The 27,616-nt window shown below is 37.0% G+C and overlaps 1 protein-coding gene across 1 annotated transcript in view; it reads right to left on the bottom strand.

Annotated features, from left to right (window-relative positions):
• The window catches only part of CHRM3 (cholinergic receptor muscarinic 3), a 180,719-nt gene that overhangs the window by 114,403 nt on the left and 38,700 nt on the right, over positions 1-27,616 (bottom strand). The window contains exon 2 of the mRNA XM_059468611.1: positions 7,043-7,143. The gene's annotated coding sequence lies outside the window, so the exon portion shown is untranslated. The remainder of the gene's footprint in view (positions 1-7,042; positions 7,144-27,616) is intronic.

The following is a 27,616-nucleotide window of genomic DNA, read 5'->3' as shown; positions in this document are numbered from 1 at the left end:
CAATGCAAGGGGAATGCAATGAGAGCTGGGAGAAGGGACAAAAGGACTGCTGCCCTCCCACACCATGTCTTCAGTGTTTGCTGTCAACCTGAACTTCTCCAAGGACTTTTTTTTCTTTGTTATTGTTAAGCAATCAGCCCTTAGACTATGGCCCTAACCATCTCAATCTGTTGAGTTTATTGGAGATTCAAACATACATATACCTACAGAAATATGGACCTCATTGCACAAAAGTTTCCAATTTTTGATGAGGAAATACCTTTTTATTCAGCCTACCACAAACCATCCCAACTAGGGAACTGAACAAAATATGTGGTGATATGTGCATCATAAATGCATCTCAAACTTACTAAAGTATTAAAAAAATACATTTGTTAAAATATAAAACTATTATCTATTTACTGTAAAGTTGGTCAAAAGGGATAGGAGATAAGAAATGAAAAAAAAAAAAAAAGTACAGAGAGGTTAATTGCCAAATAAAAATTATTTTTAATATCTTTCATAGAATCACAGAATAATGTGCTGAAAGGGACCTTTAAAAGTCATCTAATCCAACAGCCCCTGAAATCAGCACACACACCTTCAGACTGATCAGGTTGCTGAAAGTCTCATCTAGTCTGGTCTTGATGACTGACTTCTAGAGATGTGTTCCAATGTTTCACTACCCTCATCATAAAAAAAAGAAAAAAATCATCCTTATATCGAGTCTGACTCTACCCACTTTCAGCTGAAAACCATTAACCCTTGTCCTATCTCAAGGCCCTGATAAAAAGTCCATCACCATCTTTCTTGTAGGTCCCTTAAAAGTAATGAAAAGCTGCAATAAAATCTCCCTGGAGTTTTTCTCCATGCTGAACAAACCCAACTCTCTCAGCTTTTCCACACAGAAAAGGAACTCCAGCCCTGATTATTTTCAGGTTTTTCGCTGTACTGAGGTCTGCACAGCTGAATACAACACTCCAGGTGGGGTTTCACCAGAGTGGAGGAGAGGAGCGAAATCCCCTCCCTTGCCCTGCTGGCCACGTTGCTCTGAATGCACCCCCAGCATATGGCTGGCTCTCTGGGATGCAAGAGCACATGCTGGGCCATATCCAGCTTTTCCTCCACCAGTATGCCCAATTTTGGAGAAAGTTTAAAAAATAAACCCATTTTCCCCAGTACAGTAACTTTGGTATTTCATTGGGGTTCATTATCTGTATTGTTTAATCACCTGGCAACCATTTACAGTAGGAAGAAAAGCTACTTTTGAATTGCAAACAAATAGTATTGGAGGGAAACATTCTGTAAAGCAGAAAGGAAAAAGAAATATTTCCTTCATATATAAAACAAAACTGTAATCTTATTTAAATGTTAATGAAAAAGCTTAGAAATTTACGGAAGAATATTTTTGTTTAGATTTTTGTGACAAAGTCTCTTTACATTTTTCATAAAACTTAAGTTCTGCATCAACAGAAAACATGTCTAAGCTTAGATATTTTATATATTATATTATATACTACCTTTTTTTAGATATTATGTATACCTTTTTTCCTTGAGGTTTAGCTAGCCTACTTGAAAGTCTCAGGTCAACAAAGTTTTTATTCAATCCAGCATTAGTTTCAATTACTACTACTTTTTAAAAGCTTTTAAAAAATATATAAATATATATATATATTAGGGGAAAATATGTGCATGACTTCTTTTTATATATTTCAATAGTCTTAATATCTAGCTGTAAACATTTATTTTCCTACATAAAAATAGTTCTAATAACTTGAAGTTAAGTGATATGAAACAAAAAGCACTTTTTAAACTTAAGTAGGGATTAATTTGAAGTTAACAGCTTTTTTAAAGCTGACTTGAAAGTGGAAGTAAGTGTCGATTATGGGACTGGCCTGCTTTTATTATACAGCCTGCTTCAGCTCCTGTAAGCTTATACGTGCTTAGACTATCTCTACAGAAACCCATACTGCAAAGCTGTCGATATTAGAGAGCTTGGCAGTACGGATTTACTGCCCTCCCTGCCCTCAGGAATGCCAGCCTGGTTTGGTTCTGCCTGTAAAGGCTCATCACGGGGTGAAAAAGGAAGGCAGAATAAATCACTCTTACGATTAGATAGCTCACTAAGCTTTTCCAATAGTTTCCTCTCCTAGAAGACATACTATCTTCATATCCTATCAGGCTCTCCCTTGCCTGCAAGTTATCCTTATGGAGTAGGGAGACTAATGGATTCTGGGGCTTGTGTTGCAGTCCCTGCTCAACTGTTACCCATGCAAGCACCCTGGAAAGAGCAAGCAGCACAGTCTGGATGAGCAGACTCTAAAATATTCCTACAGAAGAAAGCTTCACCTCCTCCACTGTTTTGATACAAAACCTCAGGCTGAGCTGAGAGACTCAGTTCCAGTAGGGTTTTGATAAAGCTGAACATTTGTGACACAGCAGTGGTAATCTTCTATCACAGCCTGATTCTCAGAGTGTTAGTCACTCCTAATAAAGCGCTGAGAAATGAAGGAAGGCAGGCAAATAAAACTAAAATGAGCTACTGAACACAGGGGCTTGGAACACAAAATGGGAAACAATTGCTCCTGTTGCAATGACAATACTTTTAATTATATATAGTCAATGAAAAATAAACTATTAGAGAGAGAATAAAATACTTCCAATTAATGCAAGTAATGTAATGTTCAAACTTAAATGAAGTATTTTTCTCTTGGGGGTTTTGCTGTACTATTTTATTTAGCCTAATGTAATTTAAATTATAAACAGAATGGTTTTGTATGCCCCCAGAGAAATGTACTTTATTTATAATGTATTTCCTTTGAAGTGGTTATGGAAATCATGCTCTTCCTGAAGTTTGTATTTCACATACCACCTACAGCTACAAGCTACTCAGTCTTCACAAGTTAAATATGATCTGTCTGGTGAAGTGCATCACAAAAAAAACCTGAGATCTTTCTTAAATGCCAGAGGAAATAAAAATTTGTAATTCTGTCAACTAATAGTCTTCCCTTCAAAAAAAGTTATTGAAAGATCTTTGTTGATAAAAGTTATGTTTTTTTCAGAGGGAACAGAACTCAGACATAATCACTTCACTTCAGTTTTTAATGCACATAATGAAAGAATAATTGTTTATACTACACCCTAGAGAAAGTTTCAGCTGGGAAAAATTATATTTTGTATACTTAATTTTAAACACATAAATATTTCCATCTTTCATTTAAATAAAAAATCCTTATAAATTTAATTGTATTACAAAGGGCAGGAGGAAAATTACAAATGCCTAGTTTGTGTCACCTTTTATCCCCCACGTAATAAAGTTATCTATTTACACATAAATAAGCAGCTACGAATGAATAAACGGAGCCTCAGTCTATGTGCTCTCCCCACCATCAATAGCTACTGCATCAGGTAGGTGAAATAACTAGAAACAAAGAGGAAATTTTCTCTAGAAAATTAATCTTGGCCATAGTTCATCTTTATAAAGCACAATAGTACCTTACCCTCATGGATGAACTGCTAGCTTAACACGCCAGCACAGACATACAACAGTCTAAGCTGTGATGCTTCTCCTGAAATAACATCATTCTAAGTCACTTCAAAGGGAAAAGACAATTAAACCCTTCAATTGCTTACAGCATGATTGCATGACAGCCAGCCACAGATTGCATGTGCTTTGTCAAACTACTCTTCTGCTCTAACCTACTACCAAAGTGGATAAATAAATAACTGGACAAATAAATTAAAATACAAGTTTTCATTAGTCTTGGATTAAGAGTTTGAATAATTTTTCAAGGGGTATAGGAGCAAATGTTTCTTTTCAATCACTTTGCAAAACAGACTTCAGTGCTCTGGTGTCAATTCCTGATTGAGTTGGTAGATTTTATCAATATCAAAAAGTTTCAGGCAGATTTTTAAATCCATTAAAACATTTACAATCAAATTTATGAACAAATATGAATTAATTTTTACTGTTGTGGTAATGAGTGATGCAGAGACCCCAGGCAGGGGCAAAGGAGTGCTTTTTATTGCCAAAAACCTGGCCTTTTGAAAAAGTTAGTAGGTTATCAGTTCACACAGTTTGAAGGCACAAGCCCAAGTGAGCCAGGCACCATACACCATGATGTGGACATGCAGCAGTCACACAGCACATCTCTCACTCCTCCTACCCCAGCTGAGTCCATCTCTCTGTACTCCTATTCCAGCTGAGTCACTACCTCATGGCTTCCTCTACTCAGCCTAAGCAACAGGCTGGAGCTATGGTTCAAGGCCTTTCCTTTATAAAGCCTTACCTATTGGTGACATTTTAAAAATTGGGTTTTTTAAAATAATCTTTCTCCATATACTACTGTACAAACTTTTTAAGAGTAAACATAAAGACAAGAGCAACCAGTCCTGTGGCTCAGGCCAGGATGGTTTGTTCTATTAGGAGGGTGACACAATGGGACTCTCTCTTTTTCCCTACTCTCATGGAAACATATGCTCTCTCTTTGTTTAGCTTCTCAGTCTAAAATAAAAACCACCCCAAACAGAATTCATGTTTCCATCATTGTTTGGAGAAGACCTGGCCTTTTAGTTGGACAAGCCTTATGCAGGCAGTGCTGCTGGATCAGGCTCGGTCACCTGAGGAAAGACTCCTTTGGAAATGGCCTTGGATGAGAACTGTGCAGTTTGGGTGTTTGGTTCCACTTCCCCAGACCCTGATCTTATTAGATCAGACTCTATCCAGTTCACTCTTGAAAGTTACACCAATTGTGTTAGAAATTGCACTTGGTTTTAGAGATCCAAGATGTACCACAACCTTTGCAAACATCTGTGCTCTGCTAAAAGCTACTTAAGCACAAGTACTACCTGCATTACATGACAAATGCACATCAGAGTGTCCATTATCCTTGCATTTGAGGTGAGATTTTAAGATTCTGGCAGCCCAGTCTAGCTAATGTATCTGTGCTAAGCAAGATAATGCTGTTACTCTTGATGAATGTAACATGTTCCGCACAACTGACAAATTCTGTTTACTGCTCTGCACACTTGTGGGTAATAAAGACCATTATTTTATTATTTCTTTTTAGATATGATCCCTTAAGAGGTAAAATGGCACAGTGTAAATCTAAAGCAAACCATTAGATTTATTAAAAGCATTAATGGCTTTGTTACCATTAATTTATTATCAAGAAAAAAACCCAAACAACAGATATCAATCCCTGGCTTTTCTGAAAATGGATTATGTGGCTTGGTGCTTTTACCCTTCTTTTATGGCTCACTGTTTCCACATGGTCACATCAGAGTCTAAGTGATAAATATAACATGTCTATACAGGAAGGGAGATGTGGACAATAACAAAACGTACAGAAGCTAACTATATGAGCATAGATACCCTCTTTATTACTTTCCTTTCTGACTAAACTGAGCACGGTTCAGGTTTCTTTCAGGTATCCTGAAATTTTGCATCAATTATAAAATTTTCTGCAATGGAACAGTTATGCCACTGACACCTAAAAAAAAAGATATTCTCTCATTCTCCTCAGACTTGATATCCTCTCCAGCATAACTAATGTCTTTTGGGATTGCTTCCTTACCCTTCCTTACCCAGTTACAACTGGGAAAGATTTTGGATTCCCAAAACAGAAAATATTAATCTTTTTTCTATTCTAGAGATATCAAGACATTTATGAATTACGATCACTTAAATTTAATTTTAACCGCTAAACCAGAAAAATATGTTTTCAGTATTTATTATAAAAATACTGCTATCCTAGGAAAATAAAAGAAAAGAAAGAAGGAATCCCAAACCACAACCTTTCACTTTTTGCAAAATACCTGAAAAACATCTGACTAAATCTGGAATGCTCAATACAACATGAAAGGCAGCTGTGTATGTAACAGCATGCAATATACCTTGTCATAATTTCAGGATAAAAAAACAGGTATAAACATTGTTACAAGATTCATCTGAGGCACCTGTTGTTAAAACTGAAGCCATAAAAAATTCAGCCAGTACATTGTGAAGATGCTTTACTGAGATGACTTAGAAACCTTCTCCAGACAGAACTGAGTGACTGACATCTCAAGATGCTCCAGAAACAATCACAATAAACTTTCAATGTCACAATTCCAAAAGAGAATGTGAGGAGAGCTGTTTGTTATGTGCAGAGACTGTGCCAGCATGTGTAAATACAGGCTGTCTAAACCACTGCTACACGCCCAAGTTTACAGCTAATTCCATAAAATTAGAAATGCAAACCAAGGAAGAGCTTTTACAGTGTAAGGAATGTGAAAGAAACACAAATTAGAATGTAGGCATAAACTCTGTAGCTTACCCATTCATGTGAATTATTTTAAGTGCCACTGCAATTGAGACATAAAACAGCATAGCATACAAGGGAGAAAGCAGTCAAGAGACAATAAATGCTGGCAATTTAATCAGAACAATTTAGTCCTTTGCCTAGGTCTGCTAGCTCAGAGGGAGGTGACTTGTTGAAATTAAATGCAACTAGCATATCAAAACAAAAAGGAAAAATACACTTTTCAAAGAAATTGAATACAAACCATTGGATTAACAGCTCTTCTATAGCAAAACTGAATTATTCATGCATGTAAACCTGTTCAGCCTAGCTCTTACCTGGCTAGCTCTTATTCTGGTAGCTGTGTGGCTGTGGCAACAAGAAGCTCAAGGTTTACTAGCTGCTCCAAAACTCATTTAATTTCTCTGCTGGGTTTTCTGCCTAAGCTGAAATTTTCACCACTGCAGCTGCTACTACATTACCCTACAGGAATGATGGGTATCACCTGTTGTCAGCACCTGCAAGTACTTAAAACAGATGTAGCAAGAAGACCAAACACATTGTGACAAATGACAGTCTATTTCTGTGCTTCTGTTGACAATAAAACTCATCAAAAAGTTGACGGGTCGTAATGTTATAGGAGTCCATAAATTCCAGAAGACCTCGACTCCACAATGTGAGCACTGTTGCCAAAACCCAGATGTTTTCCAATATGCTGAATACTTTTACAGATATAGTGTGGATTGTGGATATAAATAGGGTTTTTATTGAATTTTACCTACATGGTCCAGTGAGGATCATCAGAGCAGCTAGCTGGATCAGACACTGTAATTCTGTGAACTCCTCTTTTGGAAACAAAACTGGTACTGTGTCAGCATGTAGGCTGTGAACAAAGAAAAATATGGAACAATTATTAAAACAGATTACAGAAACATGGGGAAAGCACAGCCATATAAGCTAAAAGGCCTAATTTGGAGGAAGACAAGACAAAAGTTTTTAATATTTTTTATTGCCAAATAATACTGTTTGTTGTTTTCTTTTTTTTTTTTCCTTCACAAACTGAGAGACCTATTTGGAAATAGAACAACTCAAGCACGAATTTATCACAGAGAGATGTGGAGCAGTGGTAATAACATGGTACTGAAAGGCCTTTGGGATGCTCACTCTTATCTCCAAAGGGCTATGTATGATCACAATATTTTCAGATTATTTTGTTTTTCAAACCTGGTGACCAAACTGGAGTAAAGACAACAGTTTCTCCAATATAGTATGAACAGTCATAGAATCATAGAATACGAGGCTGGACCTCTCTTGGCAAAAGCACAATCTTGATAAGATAACACAGCAAGCTGTCCAGCTGAATCTTAAAATGATCAGTTCTAGGGGATCCACCACTTTCCTAGGCAGCTTATTATTTTAAGGCTGCAGCAGCAAGCAAACTTGTGTACCTTGTGTCTGAAACTGGACACCTCCAGCAGAGAGAAATGATGAGCCTATTCAGACCGAGGAGCAGGTCACCCCAAAGGTAGCATTAAGAACTGGGGTCTCCTTTTCTTCCCCAAATTATGCAACCTTTCAAGCTAACCACTTTAGAAAGTTGGTCTGGAATATAATTTTTCATGTAAAAAATGTAACAGAGTAAGCAAAAATACTAATAATTAAAACCTAAATAAAACATTTTCCTCTGCAGAAGCTGTAAATTTCTGAATTCAGAAGCAGAGGAGAAAGACTGGCTGACCACCATTTCATTACATAAAATTAGGGCCAAGTAGAACCATGTGCCATTATTATCCCATTTACTGCATGCCATTGCAATCTAAGGCTTCCAGACCCCTTTGAATAACTTAAGAGTGAATCCAATAAAGATGTTTCACAGTTTCTTAGTGTCTCTTACCAGAATGCCAAGGGATTTTACTCCCAGGTGTTATAAAAAGGAGGCAACAGACCAGAGAGGGAATATATTTGCTATGCTGCATGTTCAGTTTCTCAGGAAAAAAACCCAAAACCACCACTAAAACTCAAAAGCAAGGGTGAGGGTACTAACAAATCTGAGACTATATTCCAGTTAATTTTCCAAAGGGAAAAAACCACACATTTACCACCCTTGTACATTGCTGCATGCCAGCCCAGCACTTGTAACACAGCTCTGATTGCCTTTAACCATGAAGGTCTCCCCCTCCCCTGGTAAAACACTCTCCTGGAAGAAAGCTGTTCCCTCCACTAACCCTGTGCTACCAAGAAGTGCAATGAGTTGGAGTGGAAGCCGATCTGAACACCCCCTTAAACCAAATGAACACAAGAGGGGCAGTATTTGAATGAATGAACAGAAAGGAAACAAATCAGATTAAATATGTCCAGAACTTCCATCGTTTGTCTTAAAAGGAGCGCAAAGCAATTCCTAGCTGGACACGTCAGTGTGGCAACCCTTTCATCGATCCTCTCAGCCCAGGATCGACGTTTAGATGAGAGACTATCACTCCAAACACACTTCCTGAAACATTTCTTTCCCTAGGCATTTGTTGGCCTAGCCATTACACCACTAAAATGCTCTGTTCCCACCACTGCTCGCAGGCTGACCACGCACAGGGAGCACAGCGCAAGGAAGCGTGTCTGCACCGAGGGTCACGTGGCAAAGAAGGCAAAATCTCAAACAGAGAGGCAAAGAGCAGCCAGGGAGATCATGCTCATCATCAACCCCCTCCCACCTGAGAGGGTTTGCACTCTGTAAAGCTCTGCAAGGACCTCACGGAGCCCTCGGTGCTAAAGCTCGAGCCTTTGGGTCAGGAAGGAAGGTTCCAGACTTCTCAAGACAGCAGTTCTGATTTCAGTTCTTCATTCTAGCAATGCAGCTGTAATAATTAATTCATGAAGTATAACTACAATTTACACGGCACATACCAAATTTTGTTTAATTGAGGTCCCTAGAGGTCCTCAGTGGAATGTTCACAGTGTCAACAATGTGAAACAACAATGTGAATTGCTCTTAAAAAACTTGAATGTTTAAAAATTAATTGATCCCTTTTTTTTTAATTCACAAAGTATAAATGTTGAAAAAAACTTCTTATTTACACTATCAATGCAGAAAAATAACTTAAACTGCTACATGATGAAAGTCAGTTTTAAATAACTTGCAAACTTTTAAGACTGCAAAACAATTGAAAAGAGAAGCCTTTTTTAGTTAGCTGAGCCTCCTTTTAGTTGAGGAAATTAAGTTAAGAAATTAAAATTTGAATTTTGATAATTCCCCTCTTATCAATTTATTATGCTTTTAGTTAGAAAAAAAATAATTTGTTATTAAATTAGCTTCTCAAGCTATTTTCAGTTTTAAAAAATCCATGCCAATAATTTTAGTTTTATGCCATTACTACCAAGATTCCATTTTTACCCTCCTAATAATGCAGGCTGTGACTCAGAGCTTTGGAATTCATTGCCTTAATTTACAATAAACTAAGTGGTCTTACGTTAGCTCGTGCTGTTTGTATATTCAGCTACAAAGGGAATACACTCTGCTCTTGGTGGAACAGCGACCAAGGCCCACTGACAACCCAGCTTGTAGAGAGCATCAAGCTCCAGTTAAACAATCCTGTCAACAAAGCCCCATGCTAGATATCAGCATGAACCCTGGACTTATTGAAACCACCATCTGCTACCTCTAATTTCATGTACTATGTCTGTGCTAGAAAATTCAATTCGAGGGGTGCTTCTAGGCATTGGCACCCAAACTCTGCCACAAAAGTGTGAGCAGGGCTTTAGCTTGGATGTGGTCTGGGAGGCAGCACTGCCAAGGAATTTGTGTTAAGCTCTGCATACGTGGGCACACTCTGAAGAAGAAAGCACTGAAATTTGTGGCATCACAAATACAGCTGTTATTCCAATACCAAAAAAACCCCAAACTGTGGTCAGGACATGCAGGCACCCGGTGTTCCAGGTACAGAACTGAAAATCACATTTTATGACTTGTACAATTCCTTTCCTATATTCATGAGGATCCCTACTTAAAACAAGAAGAGACTCCGTGTGCTGCCTTTACCTTTTAATTTATCTTTGATAAAATTTCACTTTGATAAAATCTCACTTTTTTCTGACTAGAATGTCAGAAAGGCCCCTAAATAAGAGAAGTACTTTTTTTTTTAAAGCAAAACTGTGGATACAGTAATTTCTGTCCTGTTTACTTGAGAAGACAAATTTTCATGCATTGACTCTTCACTTAGAAAATTAGTTCCCATGGTTCACCAAGTAGGTTCCACTCTATGAAAAATAAAATTCACAGACTGGTAAAACTTTATACATAATAAGGTAAGTATTTCACATGAGTGTGTATCAAGAGAGATAAAGTGATCTCACATGTTGCAATCTTTTAAATGAATTATGTTCAATTTTTGCCTTGTTGTGTGGACAAAAAAAGGTGTCAAAAATTTGAGCTTGTTACATATTTTTATGTTCTTGCTGAAAAAACCTATTAAAAATCAACACTTTTACACATCACTTTTTTTTTCAAGCTCAAATACACCTACAGAGGTACCTAAATAGATAAAAAGCATTTTAATGTTGAAGGACTATGAATAATAATGAATATGATCCTGATGCCAAAAAAAAAAGTCAGAAAAGAGGCAGTTTCTGTTTCCAATGGACTTTAAAGAGCAGAATAAATTTTGATTCTTAAGCTTCAGACATAAAAAGTCTGCAAGATGGAAGAAACATCTCTGCCTTGAACTTTTTTCAGTGGATCTCATTAGACAGAGTTTAGGATCATTCTGGACCAAGACAATATCAAAGACAAATGGTAAAAGATCGCAACTGCAATATTTGTACACTTGAAAAGTGCCTCCCCAGTGATATGACAGAAAAACATGCAACTTTTAGGTTATAACAGAATTTTTTTGTAGGCACAAATTCAATATCACAAATTCATCCAACTTGTTCTACGTATATTTATTCAGGATGGCTAAAACTAATAATTTTATGCTTTCATTCAGTTTAACAGAGGTAAAAACTAGTGATTAACAACATGATTTAGGACAATGTTATTGATGAAGAAACATCAATTCACAGTACTGTCTTAGCCAACTCTTCCAGCTGTTGAAGAACTAGAAGCCTTTATTTTAGTTTGAAGTTCTGAGGAGTACAGTAAAACAAAATCCAAACATTTCAGATATGATTTTAGTTTGGTAGTCTCATAGCTCAAAAATTGTTCAATCTAGACACATCACATTTGTTTCACTCTAGAATAGTGACATCAGTGTTTTATTGACAAAGCTAAGTGCCTATTATGGAAATACTCAGTTAGGACTGCTCATCATAAAGGTGTTCAACTCAGTTCAGTTCACATAGAAAGCATCTCAGAAGTGCACTAAAGTGTCTGAATAATCAGTAGAATAAGCAGCTAGGAAAAAGGAAAACATCAGGAGAAATACACTAGAAGAATACTTCAACATAACTGCTCTATTACTTATATTTTCTACATGGCTGGCATATAACCCCAAAAACTTTTTAAAATTTGCAAAGTGATTAGACTCTCTCTTTGATTGTTGTTCCTTCAGGTGCTTACTGATACCTGACTACTAGTGTCTCTGATAAAGATTACAGTTTTACACTGAAATCTTTTAAATGTCATGTATAATTTTATATGACACTAAGAGATAATAATGGTTAGACAGACCAAAACAGGAAGCTCACTATTTAGTATATAGTTATCAGCATTAATAATTTAGTAAGTGGTTCCACTTAACTTTAGGTATCTTTGCAGTCACAGGCTTCTACCCCTGAGCTGTACAGGCTGCATAGTCAACACAAGTAAAGCTACCACACCAAAGAACCATTTAACAGAGCTGATGTGTTTTATTTGTTGGCCCTAGGATGAGATGAAGTGAGCTTTAGGAGGATCTCATGCTCACCATCCATTATGCAGCACATGTAAATCTGTTTTGATTAATTCCTTCCTGAGTGTTCATTTATCATGATCCCATAGTGGTATCATTAATTGTTTTTACCAATCCCTTCCATCCACTGTTTAGTCTATAAATGTTCTGATCAATCCAGCCACTTACAGTGAGATTAGGCTCCACTATGCACATGGGAAAAAAAACCCATACCCCTTCTTGTGGCAGACAGCCATATCTGAAAAAGACGTCCCAAGAAAACATATGGCTACATTTCTTTCCCACAGTTTTAATTTAAGAGTTACTTAGAAGTTTCAAGATATTCATGACTCCTGTATGGACAGCCTTTTCTCCACCCATCTCTGCAACTAATAAGCCCCCCCAATAAGGTTTTTACTGTAACTGATTACTCTAAACACACACCAAAAAAGAAAAAGTCTCACAAAACAGTAGACTTTTCAATATTTTAGAAAGTATTTGGGTGTGACTTATGTACACACGATACATCTGGTGAGTTAAATCTGAGAGAGTGGGAAAGCATAAGTAAAATTTTGAATTATCATGAGGCAGCTGAATGTGCAGTGAGCAATATGCTGCTTTATCAGTTGGAAGCAGATGGACTTTCCTGAAAAGGGATTGTAAGTGTGTTAATGGAAATGTGCAGCTTGCTCACTGGAATACCCAGGTAGGAAATGTCCCATAATTTGGCCTTTCTTAACTATGCCTGCCAGGCGGTACAGGAAAATCCAATGAACGATGAATTTCTTTCTAAACTCCATTTTGTATCACAGATATACAAAACTACCCAAAAATTTCTTAATGAAACATCTCATGAGAAATTATGGGATTAATGATGTTTATAAGCAAAAAGAAGAGACAAGATGTTGACAAGAGGTGCAATAATCTCAGATACTCTGTCACCCTGGTTTTTTAAGATTTTCTAAGCCTTCTGATGATGACATTCTTGTAGTGAACTTTCTCACACACTTTCTGTAAATAACTCATTGTTTTGCATTCCTTTATGGAAGAGGAGAGAGTTGATGGACTGTTAGTTTTACCAGTGTCATTGAGAGGTATCACTGTCACCCTCCAATCCCTGTCACTTTTGGAAAATTATTATGTTAGAGTCAGAAAATAAACTTCCCTTTTTTCTTCACCTTGAGAACAGTGGTGTGTGTGTTCTTTTGTGTCCTATAGTGACATCACTCCCCTACCAAAATCCCCTCTTTCACATCCACAGAGCAGCCACCAGCCTGGCATGGGGAGCTCTTGTGGAGCAGGCGCCTTTCCCTGCCTGGGGGCAGGACCCTGGACACTGTGATGGAGATGTCCACACCATCTCCTGGGGCTATTCCCAGGCACCCAGAGGGTCCCTGGGAAGGTAAGGACAGCCCTGCCTGCCCCAGGGACAGCAGCAAACATGGCAGTGCTGACACACCCTCCAGAGCAAATGCCACTTAAATCAGTAAAACAAAATCAGCTAAGAAGCCTTGGATTCACCTCAGCTCTGGGCATCCCTGTCCATGCTGCAGGACCCTCTGCCAAGGAGGCAGGGATTCCTCACGCCAGGTGCAGCCTGTTCCAGCTGGCTCCAGGGAAACCAGCCCAGGGTATGGATCGGCCCTGCAGCTGCACTGGCAGTGCCCTGTGGCCCATACAACACACATCCCTGTGGCCCATGGAGAGCCCAGGTGGAGCAGGCTCATCCTGAAGGACAGCAGCCTGTGGATGGCTCAGGCTGGAACAGGGAGCAGCATGAGAAAGGAGTGGCAGAGAGGAGCCGCCATCAACTGACCACAACCCCTGTCCCTGTCCCCCTGTGCCACCTGAGGGAGCAAAATCTAAGAGAAAACTTCACCGTGGGGAAACAGTCCTGGCCCTCTCTGAGAGAATATTGTAAGCATATTTGGGACTGTAACACGTGCCTTTTCTCATGTCTAAAAACCTGTTAACCTCTTAAGATCAATAGCAGAATGATTCTCTGTGCAGTTGAAGTTAAAGATCTGTTATTAATTTTGTATTGAATTAGTATACAGAACTTCAGTATTGGAAAAAGCCGCTCAATCATTTCTTTCTCTTATCAATAAATGGATTTTTTTTGTTTGTTTGTTTGTTTATACAAAATAGAAAAGTTAAACAGCTTTTGCCTGGTGGGAGAAGGGATGAGAAAGAAAAAAAAAAAAAGGAATTATATGTAGAAAGATAAAACCCCTGACATGAGGCTTTTGTGTCATGCCACATTCTTTCATCAAATTCACAACTTAAACAACAAATCAGATCCCCAAAATTACAAAATATACTATATCATCCCAATGCTTTACTAAAACTAGACAGCCCAGGGAAAATAAGCCAGTGGCTTTGCTATCATGGTTTAACTCTTCTTCTCAGATAATACAGGTTTGGCTTTGCTCAGGATTTATCTAATTCTGAGTATTAGGGAAAGCTTGGAACCGATTACTGCCAAGGGCAGTAGCAATCAACATCTGTTGTTGATATACATTTATTCAGATGAGTTAATATGAGTAAAACAGTGTAAACAGCTCAGAAGTATACAAACTCAGTGGCACAGGAGATGAGGCTCTAATGGGATGGATCTATGAAACAGGGCAATGACCTATCCCCTAAGCAGGAGAGAGGATCAGGGCAGACCATGTGCTCTGTGTGCTTTGAATTCCATGGGCAGTGTCACAGGAGCAGGCACTTCTGACTGATTCCCTGCAATCACTCCTGCCATGCTGCTCTGCTTTGCTGTCCTGGGGTTTCACAGGCCATTATAGCAGTGGAAGCGCTGTCACCTCGACTAAATGTGAAAGTAGACATTTCTCTTGAGAATGATGGCAACCCCAGCCATGTTTTCTAGCTGGAATTAACGTGGGCTTTGCCTATACACGTTTCCCTCTACACTTCAATTTAATCATCTTCTGAATTTCAATTTAATGAAACAGAATATGTTGTTTCTATACATTCACAGTAGAAGTGATGCTCCCTAAAGCACAATGACTCTGTTTTCACAGTGTTGCTTTGGAAAGCAAAGAAAATGATGGCCTTTTTCTGATAGATTATATGACTGGAGGTGACTTAAGTTTTTTAAATATTTCAGAAAAATTAGATGCCTTAGAAACTGGGGAGAGGGATCATACTTGTTTTCTTTCTGTTACAGGCTGAAGTATGGAAATGGAAAATCATTTTCATCTTCGAGGAAAGCTTAACCATACCAGACTTATCCCAAAGTGATACGAACGAATGCTACCTATCAGCAATGCCAAAATTTTCAGGTACCTAGCTAGATTCTGTAAAAAACTAAACTAAACTAGCTTTAAGTCAATAGCCAAATCTGAAGGTAAGATGAAAAGTAGTCTGGTTAGATTGGCAGGGACTGCTGTGTTTGGCTTTATTATTGCCTTTCCCTGGACTATGAAAAGCAGTGTTTTTCCCACATATAATGTTTTATTTCCCACAAATAATGTTTGTAACATCTTATCCACATCCACAGGCATTTAAGCTATTGGCAATAGCCTTCATTTCTTACACTCTCTTTCTGAAGTATCCTTAATTGTGACTTTTGACCCTTTAAGTTACATATTCAATGGCCACCAGGAGCACACCAGTAAAATGTTTTATGAACCTTTTGATCTAGAAACTTACTGAATAATTGCAATGCTGGGGAACAAGCCTTAAAACCACAGGTACTTCCATTCCTATGGTACACAATCACATTAGCTTTATGTTTCTGCTGAAGTAATGCAATTCAAGGCTTAATAACAATATTAAATTGCATAATTAATTTAGAGGCATTAAAGAACACCAGGATGTATTGAGACAATTAAGATCTTTAGCAGCATTACCTTATGATATTTTCTGCCTCTGGAAGGCAACATAATACTAGCACACCATCAGCCCAAGCAAAGGCTCTCGCTGGGATAACATTTTAAATTACTTAATAAAGACTTTACCAGACAAAAAATTCTGCGATCATCTCAAGAAGTTCATAAGTCAAGTTAGGTCCTGATTTATTACAAGCTAACAGTTGCAATTACAGAAATTAGGCATCTTGCTGACATTACAGAAAATGAGACAGAAAGCTCAGCTATTTTTCTAAGTGCAGCAAAAGGAAAGTCAAAGAGAGAGTGAAAACCCTCAAGGCTGAGCTCAGTCTTACATTAGTATAACAAAATACCAGTGCAGAATAACCAACAGAAGTCATTGTGCTTTGTGTTCTCCTTGCCAAAAATGTGTCAGTATGGGTAACTTTTGAATTAACTGCATTCAGGAGGAATAATACCACTCTAATGATACAAAAATGAAAAGTGCATAAATTAAAAAAAAACACTCAATTTTTTTTTTTCCATCAGAACTATTCCTATGGCTAAACTTCCCAGAGATGTAAGAAATGCTCTGAAGAGGGTTGTTGATACCATTAACTTAACTATTTATTTCATTCTGATGTGAATCATTCTTTGCAGGAGCCTCTCCCCAGGATCACAGGAAAAAGCCCACTGACTAATTTAGATTAAATATCCAGTACCTAGACAGGCAACTTTAGTCACTTTGGATTCTACCCAAAACTAAGCCAAAAGTCTGAATAAAAATCGATCCCTTTCCTTCTTATAAAGCAGTGATACCCTCAAGGTCTGAAGATATTTCAAGCCAGAAAATATCACCCTCTTCCCCATCATCTGAAAATAGTCTGAAATCCACTGATTGATAAGCTAAATTTCTAAGTCACCAAAGTAACTAAACTCACTGATTAATTCCTGTATTTCTACCTGATTTGTTTTGCTGTTGTTTAATTAGCAGCATTCACAAACAGAAATCTAAGCATTAAGAATGTCTAATGAGGAAATGAGTCAGATGTATATAACTCTGTAACAGGTAATATTAGATAGAGAGGAAATCATACCACCAGTCTTTGTAAACATATGTCAGTGGAGAAATCTATTAGCTTCAGGATGCTTAGCTAAACTTTGGTTTTTGACAAGAACTCTAGCAAGGATGGCATGTTGTTGGACTGAGCCCTGAAGCAGGGAGGAGAGCCAGGTGTCACTCTGTATGTCTGTTCCAAATATAATGTATCCCTTAACCACCCTTGTCCACAGGAAAGAGACTGTCCTTGCATTGAGCAGATCATTCTGAGAACTCGAGGCTACAATATCACCCTTCAGGCACCACTCTTGCCACCTTTCTTTCAGAACAGGTTCTCTGACCTTCAGGTATCTTCCTTGGTAAAGGCAGGCATCTTCAACCAGCTTGAAGGCAGTACTTCATGCACTCCTATTTTTTAAAACAGTGCTGCCAGCCAAGCAAATATATTTTTTACAGACAGGAACAGCAGCTGATTTTACTCTGAATGTTATCATATTCTTTCTTTATTTTTTTTTTAAGAAAAAAAAATCTGTATATCCTTTCTTACAGTCTAGGAATAAGGTCATCTACATTAAGTCAATGAAAGAACTCCAGTGTCAACACCCATGAAGAAAAAACAATGTAAAAACACAAGTAAGCATTCCTAATTGCTCAATATTGGTACTATTCTGTATCACTCTTTGGCAAAGCACTGCTGAAAACTGTTTCAGATGTCACCTTTTTCTTTAAATAGTACAGTTTTCTTATGGGGAGCTAATATAATAGCAATATGAGTTCAAATCATAGGGTGGTTCTTTAATAGCTAGTAATTTTCAAGGACAGCCTTTAGAGCTTGCAGCAAATAAACAAATTCCATCTACAAAACTTTTTTTCCCTACTACATAACTTCAAACAAGTCATCTTTTCAAGGTTCTGCTATTTGTAAAAAATAGCTCTTTCTCAGCCTAGCAAATGAAAGGAACCATTGGCAAAATTTTAATAAGACTGTAAATCCAAAATGCAGTATGAAATCATTAAGTGTGTTGATGACTCAAACACTGTCCTATATGCATAAGATGTAAAAATGCCATTTATTGAAAAGCCTACCACTCTAAAAGAGACAAAAGAAGTGTAAGGAAACTGGTGATAGGTAATAGTAAGGGTCCAGCAGAGCAAGTCTCCAGGTGGGGCTTACAAAATTTCAACCAGGTGGAATAATCTCATTTCAGGCAGAGAGAGAGAGTAGCTGTTGGTTGTTTAGTGGCAAATATAACTGAGGTGAATTTCAAAGCAACGTTAGTTGAGACAGAGATTTTTTACTCATGCAGAGAACAGAATTTTATAGTGGACATGACTTTGACAATTGCTTTTACTTAAAAGAAGCCTTTTTTACAACAGCATTTAAATGACTTGGTAAACTCATGACACTCTCTCCAGCAAACTGATGTGCAACCACATCAATTGACATGACATTTTCCCTAGGATTTTATACTTCAGTGAAGAAGCATGCACCTTGTTTGGGGGACAGGGGGAAGCTCCACTCAGCACAAATCTTCCACAGCTTGTTTCTGGTTGTTTTAACAGTGCACCAGTGCTTTAACAGATGACAGAGCAGATTTGCTGGGCTTTACTGTAGCTTTCTTCTCACAAGCCTGAGATTATTAAAAACCCCATAACCCACATCAGATTACGGGAAAAAAGCTCACCAATAACATAGTCTGCTGCTCTGAAGTGGTTGATTCCCGTATCCTCATCTCACAGTAATCCCTCGTATTTACCATACTGCTGCAGCCTAAATACTCAAGCCAAAGGTCACCTCAAAAGGAAGAGGTACAAGAAAAACTCACTTTTCCACTTCTAAATGTACTGTGCTCAAGATGAAGAATTAAGGTCACTGCTTCTTAAAAGATTATTTTGATGAAATTTATGCTTATTCACTCCTAGATACAAAAGCTTTTAGTGAAAGAAAAAAAAATCCAAACAATTCACCCAAACCCCAAACAAACAATGCAGAAGCAGAAAGCTTAGGTTTTGTATTATAAGATTTGGTTTGTATATAGGTTTGTATTATTTAAGATTTGTATTATAATGCTGAAAGGAATTTTTAGGTTTTGCTACAATATTTCTGCTGCACTGAGCACCCTGCAAGCCTTAATGCCAACCCATTTGTACAGCACAGCAGTACTGGTGGGCTCTTCACAAAAAATTGAGTTTTAAGCCAGGATTAAACTCCAGAGTTAACAGAGTAAACACACACGTGTGCTCCAAAACAAAGCCTCACAGAGAAATTTCCAGCTACACTTTTCTTTACTTCCCTTTCTCTGCCTTTCTTCAACACAGGACAGTTTCCCCCTAGCTTACAGTGCATGATCTACACACTCTTCAATGCACCCCTATCTCTTGATTTAAGAAAGTATTTTGCTGAATTCTCCTAAAAGAATTGGAAGGATGGCAAGATTGCTACATGTTTTGCAGTGGCATATTCCAGAACGTTTTCCTGCAAGTCATATCTGAAAACATGTTGAACTGTAACTCATTCACTACAAGGAAATTAAATTTTTCTTCTGTCAGGGAACCACTAAAGTTTCTTATGTCCAGATTAATTGTATCTACTAACTTTAATTTCCAGACACAGGATGAGAAGATCAGCTGCTTGGGAATTCTGTACCTGTAAAGATACAAGTCAAAAACCAAAAAGCCCCTTTAAGTACGTATAAAATATCAAGACTAAACTATAGATACAAATAAAGTAATAAATTAAAAAAAAAAAATAAGGGAAAGAAGTTTAATCTCTACATAAACTCAGCTGATTCTGAGGAGTGTTTTGTCTATTTGACTAGAGAAATATACAACTGAAATCTTGTAAGGGTTTTAATGATGAAAAGCCTTTTTTGTTACTAAACAGAAGTTCTACTTGTTCACAAGTGACAAAAAAAGCAGATTCCTGCCTCAGGTTTACATACCTTTAAATGCTAACATTATAGCAAGAAAAGGATAAAGGACAATTAGAAAATGGTCTCATTCCTCCTAATGTATTCTGGGATTTCATTTTTTTCACTTGCATCAATAAAAAACAGGTTCGTCTTTACAAGAAAGCATTCTAACTCATTGTACTGTTACTGTTTGGAAGATTAAAGTTCTGTTTATTACTAAAGGAATTCAATAAATCCAGCCACATGCTGTCTTTTCAATTAAGGTTATTTCTTCAAATAGAACTCAAGCAGATATAAAAATATTAAAATTCTTATGTTTATTGAAAGTGATTTTTTTTTGAGCTTTACAGTTTTTAGCCATAATCAGGTTTGAATTATGCATAAAAATGTTTCATTTTGAAAAAAATGAGAAGACTCTTAGAAAATACTTGTTCAACTGAGATGTGGTTTGGGGTTTATACCTATATTATTTCAATGTTTTGTTTTAAATGTGATTGCTAAACTTCTTTAAGTCTTATCTTTATTTTTTCTGTTTTTTTTTTTTTTTGTCAAATACTTATCAAGACAACAATATTATCTAATACAATGATCAGTGACAAAAAACAGAAAGCAATTATTTACAAGTAACTGTCAAGTCCACTTGTGGTTAGGAAACAACAACTTAATTTTATTGACAAAAAGAGATGCTTTCTATGTTTTGGTTTTCTGCTACCAAAGCGAACACAACAGCCCCTGAGACTGGCTCATTTAGTTAGAGTCCAGTGCTAATAACAAAAAAATTGTGGGTTCAATTCTCTTTTGGACCAGTCACTTGAAAATTGGACTTGATGATCCTTGTGGATCTCTCTGAACACAAAATATTCTGTGACCAGTGATTTAATACTAGTCTGGCACATGTTTTGCAGTCCTGAATAGTAAGCATGACATTTACTTGTAGCTGAATTTCCATACCGAGAAAAAAATAAAAAAAGTAGTTAAGTTGTACTTATAGATAAACCTTCTCATTCAAGCTGCCTGAAATCTCACTAGGCTACAAAGCACCCCTAGTTGCGTGCTTGCAGTACAGAACTGCAGCCCAAGAACGCACACCAAAAAAAAGAAAAATTAACATACAGACAAAACTCACATATAAAGCAACTACTCAGTTCCAACTTAAGTGTCTAAGTCTTCCCTTTCTTGCTTCTACTTTGAGCCATGTTATTCCAATAATTTGTGAAAGCATTTGCTACAACCCATGTGTTTGAGGTTTTCACATGCTGATGTGAAACAGGAGCCATCACAACAGCGACCCAACTGTCCACGTGCCTTGTGGATGTGCAGCATATTCAAATTACACCAAACATTTCCAGCCCCCAGCTGTATAACAATCTGCATCTTTGGGCTCTCTGGCAATACATAGCATGCAGATCATTTCACTTCCAAAGGGCACTTGGATAGACCACATTTAAAGGCCAAGAAGTCCCTTCGTTATGAGGATAGCTCAGAAGTTCTTCCAGCAAGACAAACCCAGCTGCCTAAGGAGCCCATCGAGAGCCAGATGTCAGAAAACATCTTTCAAGAACTTGCCATTTGCATCCTGTGATTGCCATCCAAGAAGGAAAAAAAGGTGGATGAAGCATCTGATGGGACAGGATGGCTGGCAACCCCTGCAGATTTGTACCCTGATCAGTAGATTTACAAGACTGAAATAAGAGATTAAAATTAATGAATAGCTAACGATGGACAGCATATTTGCACCTAAATCTAAATATTTATTAGCAAGAAAAATACATTTGTTTTGTTTTATTATTTTTTTAAATCTTGCCAATTAGTTACACATTTTTACAACAACATAAACCTAACTTATTGACACAGCTAAATTCTGGGGCATTACGAATACCTGGAATGGTAAATGTGATGGGAGTGCTTTATTTATTCTTTGCATTAGTTTTGTGTTTGAATGTACAAAATTAGAAGGTTTTTTTTCTTTCACTTGAGCCTGGGGAGCTAAAATGTGAACAAGATCAGTATCAGGTTTAGAAGCAGGTAATAAACAAATAGTGAAATGGACAGATTAACAACATATATGAAAGTTCTGCGTATATGTTTGTTTAACTATCAAAAATAGCACCTATAAATGTGTAGATATATTTAAAAAGAGAGTTAAACTATAGTGTCTTTAGCTTTTGCATACTTCATAAGACTGGTTGAAACCTAATTAAAGTATGTATTCTTTCTAGGGAACTGCAACTGAATTCTACAGTCATAGACCCAAAACAAGCAGTTTGTGTAACCTTTAAATTCACTAACAGAAGAATAATGTTGTCTTGGGGAATTTGTCTTGTTACAAGTTCCTAGAGATATACACAGAGCTCAGATGAAGAGACAGTCCATAACCCATGCTCTGTCCTTGAACCAGCATTTCCATCAATATTTTACTACTTATTTCTAAAACAATCAGATAACTTTCCCTTTTAATTGTGACTTCAAAGCACTCAAAGTTTTGGATCTGAAAAAGCTTTCTGATTACATACTTAATCTAATAAAAAGTACTGTACAGGACTATTTAAAAAGTATTTTCCTACAAAGGATGACAAATTCTTTGGAATCTTTCTTGTTCCAAGCAACCCTGGGATCATCATTAAACACTGGCAGCTTAAAGATTATCTCTATGTATTTACCAAATCTTAGTCCAGCTCTGACAAGATAAGATGAAAGAATAGTGTTACTAGCCAGGGTCAAGAGCTATGGCAGTCTAAAATGCAGAGCACTTTGCACAATGACATAATTTGTTAAAAATAGAATTTTGAGTGGGTTTCTTGTTCTTTGTGGGTTTTTTGGTCGGTTGTTTGGATTTTTGTTTTGGTTTTTTTTTTCCCCTAAAGTAGGATAAGAAGTCATAAAACAACATAAGCAAAAGGAAAAGAACACAAATTTCTAAAGGGACAACTGAAGTAGTCTAGAAGCTATATAATGTAAAGGAATATAAAATGTATGGGAGGGAAAAAATAAAAAAACACATTTTAATTTTTTACAAGAGTCAATGCAAAACATAGGTTACTTCTACATACATTGCAATTGATGGAATTTGATTTCAGAGCCAACATTTTCTTTGTGCAATTCTCTGGTTATGTTTTTAGCACACTTGACCAACGATGTTTCTCCCATGAGGATGCGCAAAGCAAACCCATGTCCAACCTAGTTGCAGCCTAGGCACTGTTGTAAAGCAAAGTAGCAACAACACTCCTTTTTCCCTCACAAAATTAAGTCGGATATATTTTCAAAGAACACCTTAAAGAGAAAAGCCAGCAGCTTTTGGTCTAAACCTGAGTATGCAAATTTCATACCACATTTGAGAAGGGAAAAGCAGATTATCAATTATAAAAATACTTGCAATATTGAAGTCTGTGTGTTCTGTCATCCATCTTTCAGTTGACTTACTTTCCCTTCCACCTCTGTAAACAAAATTTCCATCTTTTAACTTACTTTTTCTTGATCTGCAGCATTATTTTTTGTGGATGTTGCCCATTAAGCCTCTAAATAATTTTTGTTAGTTTCATGTCCTTCCCCTCTGTCTTTGCCTCTTATTGAGATGTTCTCTGTTCCTCCTCATTCTTCTCACAAAATCTCAGTTCTCTGAGCCATTTCTCTCCTTCAGCAATTTCTTGATAGCCCTTTTAATGGTCTTTTTTTCAGCAACAAGGAGCACCTGAACTGCTGCATCAGTGCCACAGCAGTTTTGAAACTAAACATGTTTTAAAGCGATGTTAGAAACTCTTCTGTCACAGACTACTTTATTATTTATACTTTTAACTTTTGTGTTTTATTGGGACTTTTCACAGGGATTTTGAAAGAAAGCAAAGATTGAAGGAGAGGCACAAAAACATGACAAAAGTGCTGGTGATGGTTTGCAAACAGGAACCTCAAAGCAAGGAAAAACTAAGCATATTTGTTTTATCCCCAGACAGTTTTCACTGTCAGGTGCCCTCAGAAGGCCAAGAAGTGCCTTGTAACTCAACCATGCCATGAAGATGCACCCCTATTGTTCCTAACAGAACAAGAGCAGAGCTAAACCTTCCTTTGCCCTCAAGAAGGGAGAGGAAGGGACACAGGATTTGGACAGATTTCAAAAAGTTGCCCTAACTGCCATGTAGAGAGAAATGAGCTAATGCATTACCTCTGTTCTAATTCACCTTTTCACTATGTATGCCATCTATTTACTTCTGCACATGTCCCCTACAAAGTATGACAATGAGGACATAAACCTGGTGATGAGGCACATTGTAAATTGTGAAATGTGAGTGTGAAACCTGTGGAGAAAAACCCTGGGAATCTGTGTTGCTATAAGCATAGGAAAGAGAAAAGCAAGCCCAAGAATTAATAAATTTATTCAGGGATATTTACAGATTTATAATATTTTATAGCACTTGAACAGAGGACTAGTTATGCTATTTGCTTTCACAAACCTGTTTAAAAAAAATGAAGGAAAAAAAAGCCCACAAAAACCAAAACCAACCTTCCTCAGAAAATTAGTAATAAAGGCAAGAGGGTATAGAGTTACAGAGAATACATCTGCTTCCTCAAATGATAATATGATAAATCTTGACAAGATATTTAAATTTGCACAAGTTCTCATATATTTACAGAAAAATTGAGATGTAGGAATTAGTATACCTTGCCAAGGAAAGGCTCTTGAATAAAAGAAAAACACCAAAGTGGATCAGAAAGAACTACTAAGCGTCATTAAAATGTTTGAGGAGACTTCTACAGAAAGTTGTAAAAATCACATGAGTCAGTCTGGCAAAAGAACTTGCTGAAGCATCAGAAAACAGTAGAAAGCTGTGAAAAAGACAAACACCTAGCCAACAACTTTTTTTTTTTTGAGAGTCTTCTCACATTTCTCTTCCTGTTTCAGTCAATTTCATTGATTGCATGCAATTGAATCTCTTATAAGAAATAAAAACAACTCTTCCCCTCTTCAACCACATCTAGTGTAAGCAGCAAGGCAAATCCTGTGCAAAAATGCTTGCCGTTCACATTTACCTCCAATACAAATTTCAGGGAAAAACTGACATGCAAACACTGATATTTCTAACTAATTTTAAATGAATGCACTTAAAGAACACAAGAATTATGTGTAAGAAATTTTGTTTTGATGTAAGCAAGTTCACTTCTAATATCAATGGACTGAAAGTTTTGCATCTAAAGTAGATTAAAGAACTTAACAAAAAGATACTAGTAGCTAGTAAAAAGTTACTAGTATAAACGGACTGTTATTGATAATTTGATAGTCAGTTGATACCGATATTGCTTTGATTGATTTTATATAAATTATTTTTTAGTTCCTTGCATCAGATTTTCCATCCATTTCAAATATAACAAAAGATTTATTCCTCCTGTGCCTGAATGCCTCCAATTAAATATAATTTTTGTTCCACAGCACTGTGCACATCAAAGAGCATGGTAGAAAAATACCATCTTCATTTTCCAGAAATTCTGTAGACCTAAAATACTTGCTCTGTTACAGACACTTACAGAATGCTCCATTTGGTCTCATTTCAGTTCTCCAGGATGGTGAAAATAACTAGAGGTAGCAGCTTCTCCATCTTTCATAGAATATCAGTATCAGTAGAACTTTGCAGGAAAAAGCCATGACTGCAACTTGCTTTCTGAAGTGGGATCAACATGTAAATATACAGAATAGGTCATGGTAAACTATTGAAACGCCTGACAAATACATGGGCAAGCACTGACAGAGCTTGCCTTCACACCCAGCCTGCACTCCACAGCAGCAGCTGCAAACTGCTTTTCTCTCTTACATTTCATACAGCACTCTCAGAGCTCCCTGTTTGATGTTGACTTTTGCTAAGCATCTGACTCTGCAAACTGTGAGATGCTCATTTCTGGGCTAGAAATGCCTTAGGCTAGTATTTTTAACCTCCTGCTTTCACTTCCATGTGTTTCTCTATTCTCCTACATGCTGGCTGTACTGTTGTGATGTATGCAATGATAAAAGGTGGCAGAAACTCCTTGTTACAGGGGTTGAAAAATTTGAACAGAAACAAACAAAAGGGTTTTGCCTCTTGGCACATATTTGTATTTATGGGTAATCCTGATAAGTTAATAATGACTATGAAAATACAGCCTGAGATACTGAACTTAGAAAGATCTCCATGTAATAACGGAGTTTTTTTCACCTTATAAAACTAAGTGCTAATTGGTGGTACAGAAGGAATTAAAATTTTTTATGACCACTACAAAGCTTCAAAGGGTTTAATTGACTTTTACTTTTGCTGGTACTGTTCCATGTCTGCAAAGAGTTTTCTGTCAGTTTTGGTCAACAGCAGCTTTAGTATCAAATGGCTGCAGCAGAGTTACTCACAATTACAGTTTTTTAGCCAGAGAAATAGTTGCACAGCATTTAACCAGTTTTTAACTTCACACACTCAATTCTAGACCTAATTGCAAAATGCTTCTGAATGATGCTTTAAAAATTGTAACTTACATCACTTTTGTCAAAGGGAGGTTAGAACCAGCAAGCAATCTCTCTGGATGCCTACAGAAAAAATTGAAATATGGTTTATGATATAAAACATTAGACCATCTCTTGGTGATTTCCTTTCCTCCTTTTTCTACCTCACAAGAAAAGAAGATGAATTGTTTTTCCAATCTGTTTCAGCACATAGCTGCCCAAACAGCTTTGGGGTAACACAGGGACAGGTGACAGGCACAAAATACCAGACTTTATGGCATGGCTTCACCTGTACTGTAAAAATCAAGACTAATTCTGCTTTGAAAGGGTTGGCACTGCTGAGACCACAGAGTATCTTTGCCTTTACATGATGTTACTGGAGACAAGTTAATTATTTAGAGTTCTTAAAGTTCCCCTCTGCAGGAATTGAGACTGCACAATTGGGAAATAAAGCAGACTCCGCTCACTCTGAAGATCTACCCCCTTTTTAGTACAGAAGCAACTTTACTATTGGCACAGGTATTAACTATTGTTAATAACTCATATAGACACTGCAGAATCATCATATCCTCATAAGATGGATCTGGGAAATAGATAACAATTGCCTAATTATTGTTCGTGATTAAAGACAAAAGAAAATCCCTTTAAGAGTCATAAGCTGAGCTAGAAGCAACACCAGTTGGAAGAGAACTCTGTGTTCATAAGCTATAGATATATTTCACCAGCATTATCAAACACCTGACCTTATGTGGGCCTCACCAGGAAAAGTTCCACAAGAAGTATAATGAACAATTTTATAAATGGGAAAATAATTTATGAATGATGATTTTCAGACCAGCCTAATGTAAATCAACTTTTCCTTGCTAACAAGATGGAAAAAGTGAATTTTGTTCTTTACATCAACAAATAACACCAACTGTGTGACTTTGCCACATGACAAAACACTTTTTGAACCAAATTGTGAAGCACTGCATTTGATACAGTGCCACTTTGAAATTTAGAAAGATAGTGTGTGAAGGCCAATGTGAACATCTGTTCTGAAAATTTACATGGAGTATTTATCACGTAATCAGTGAATCTGTTTTTTCAGGTCTTCAGCTGAACACTCAACTTTTAGTGGTCGCCTAATGTCAGTCTTGGGCCCAGTGAATTGTAACAGCTGCTTAAAATATTGAATGCCATATGCATGCACAAAGAAAAGAAACAGCCATTTTGAGAAGTTTTGAAAGCTTTTCTTTGAGTTTCATTTAC

The sequence above is a fragment of the Ammospiza nelsoni genome, chromosome 3 (genome assembly GCF_027579445.1).
Source record: "Ammospiza nelsoni isolate bAmmNel1 chromosome 3, bAmmNel1.pri, whole genome shotgun sequence".
Lineage (NCBI taxonomy): Eukaryota > Metazoa > Chordata > Aves > Passeriformes > Passerellidae > Ammospiza > Ammospiza nelsoni.
The sequence above is the reverse complement of the archived record's forward strand: the minus strand, read 5'-3'. Positions and strand labels throughout refer to the sequence as shown.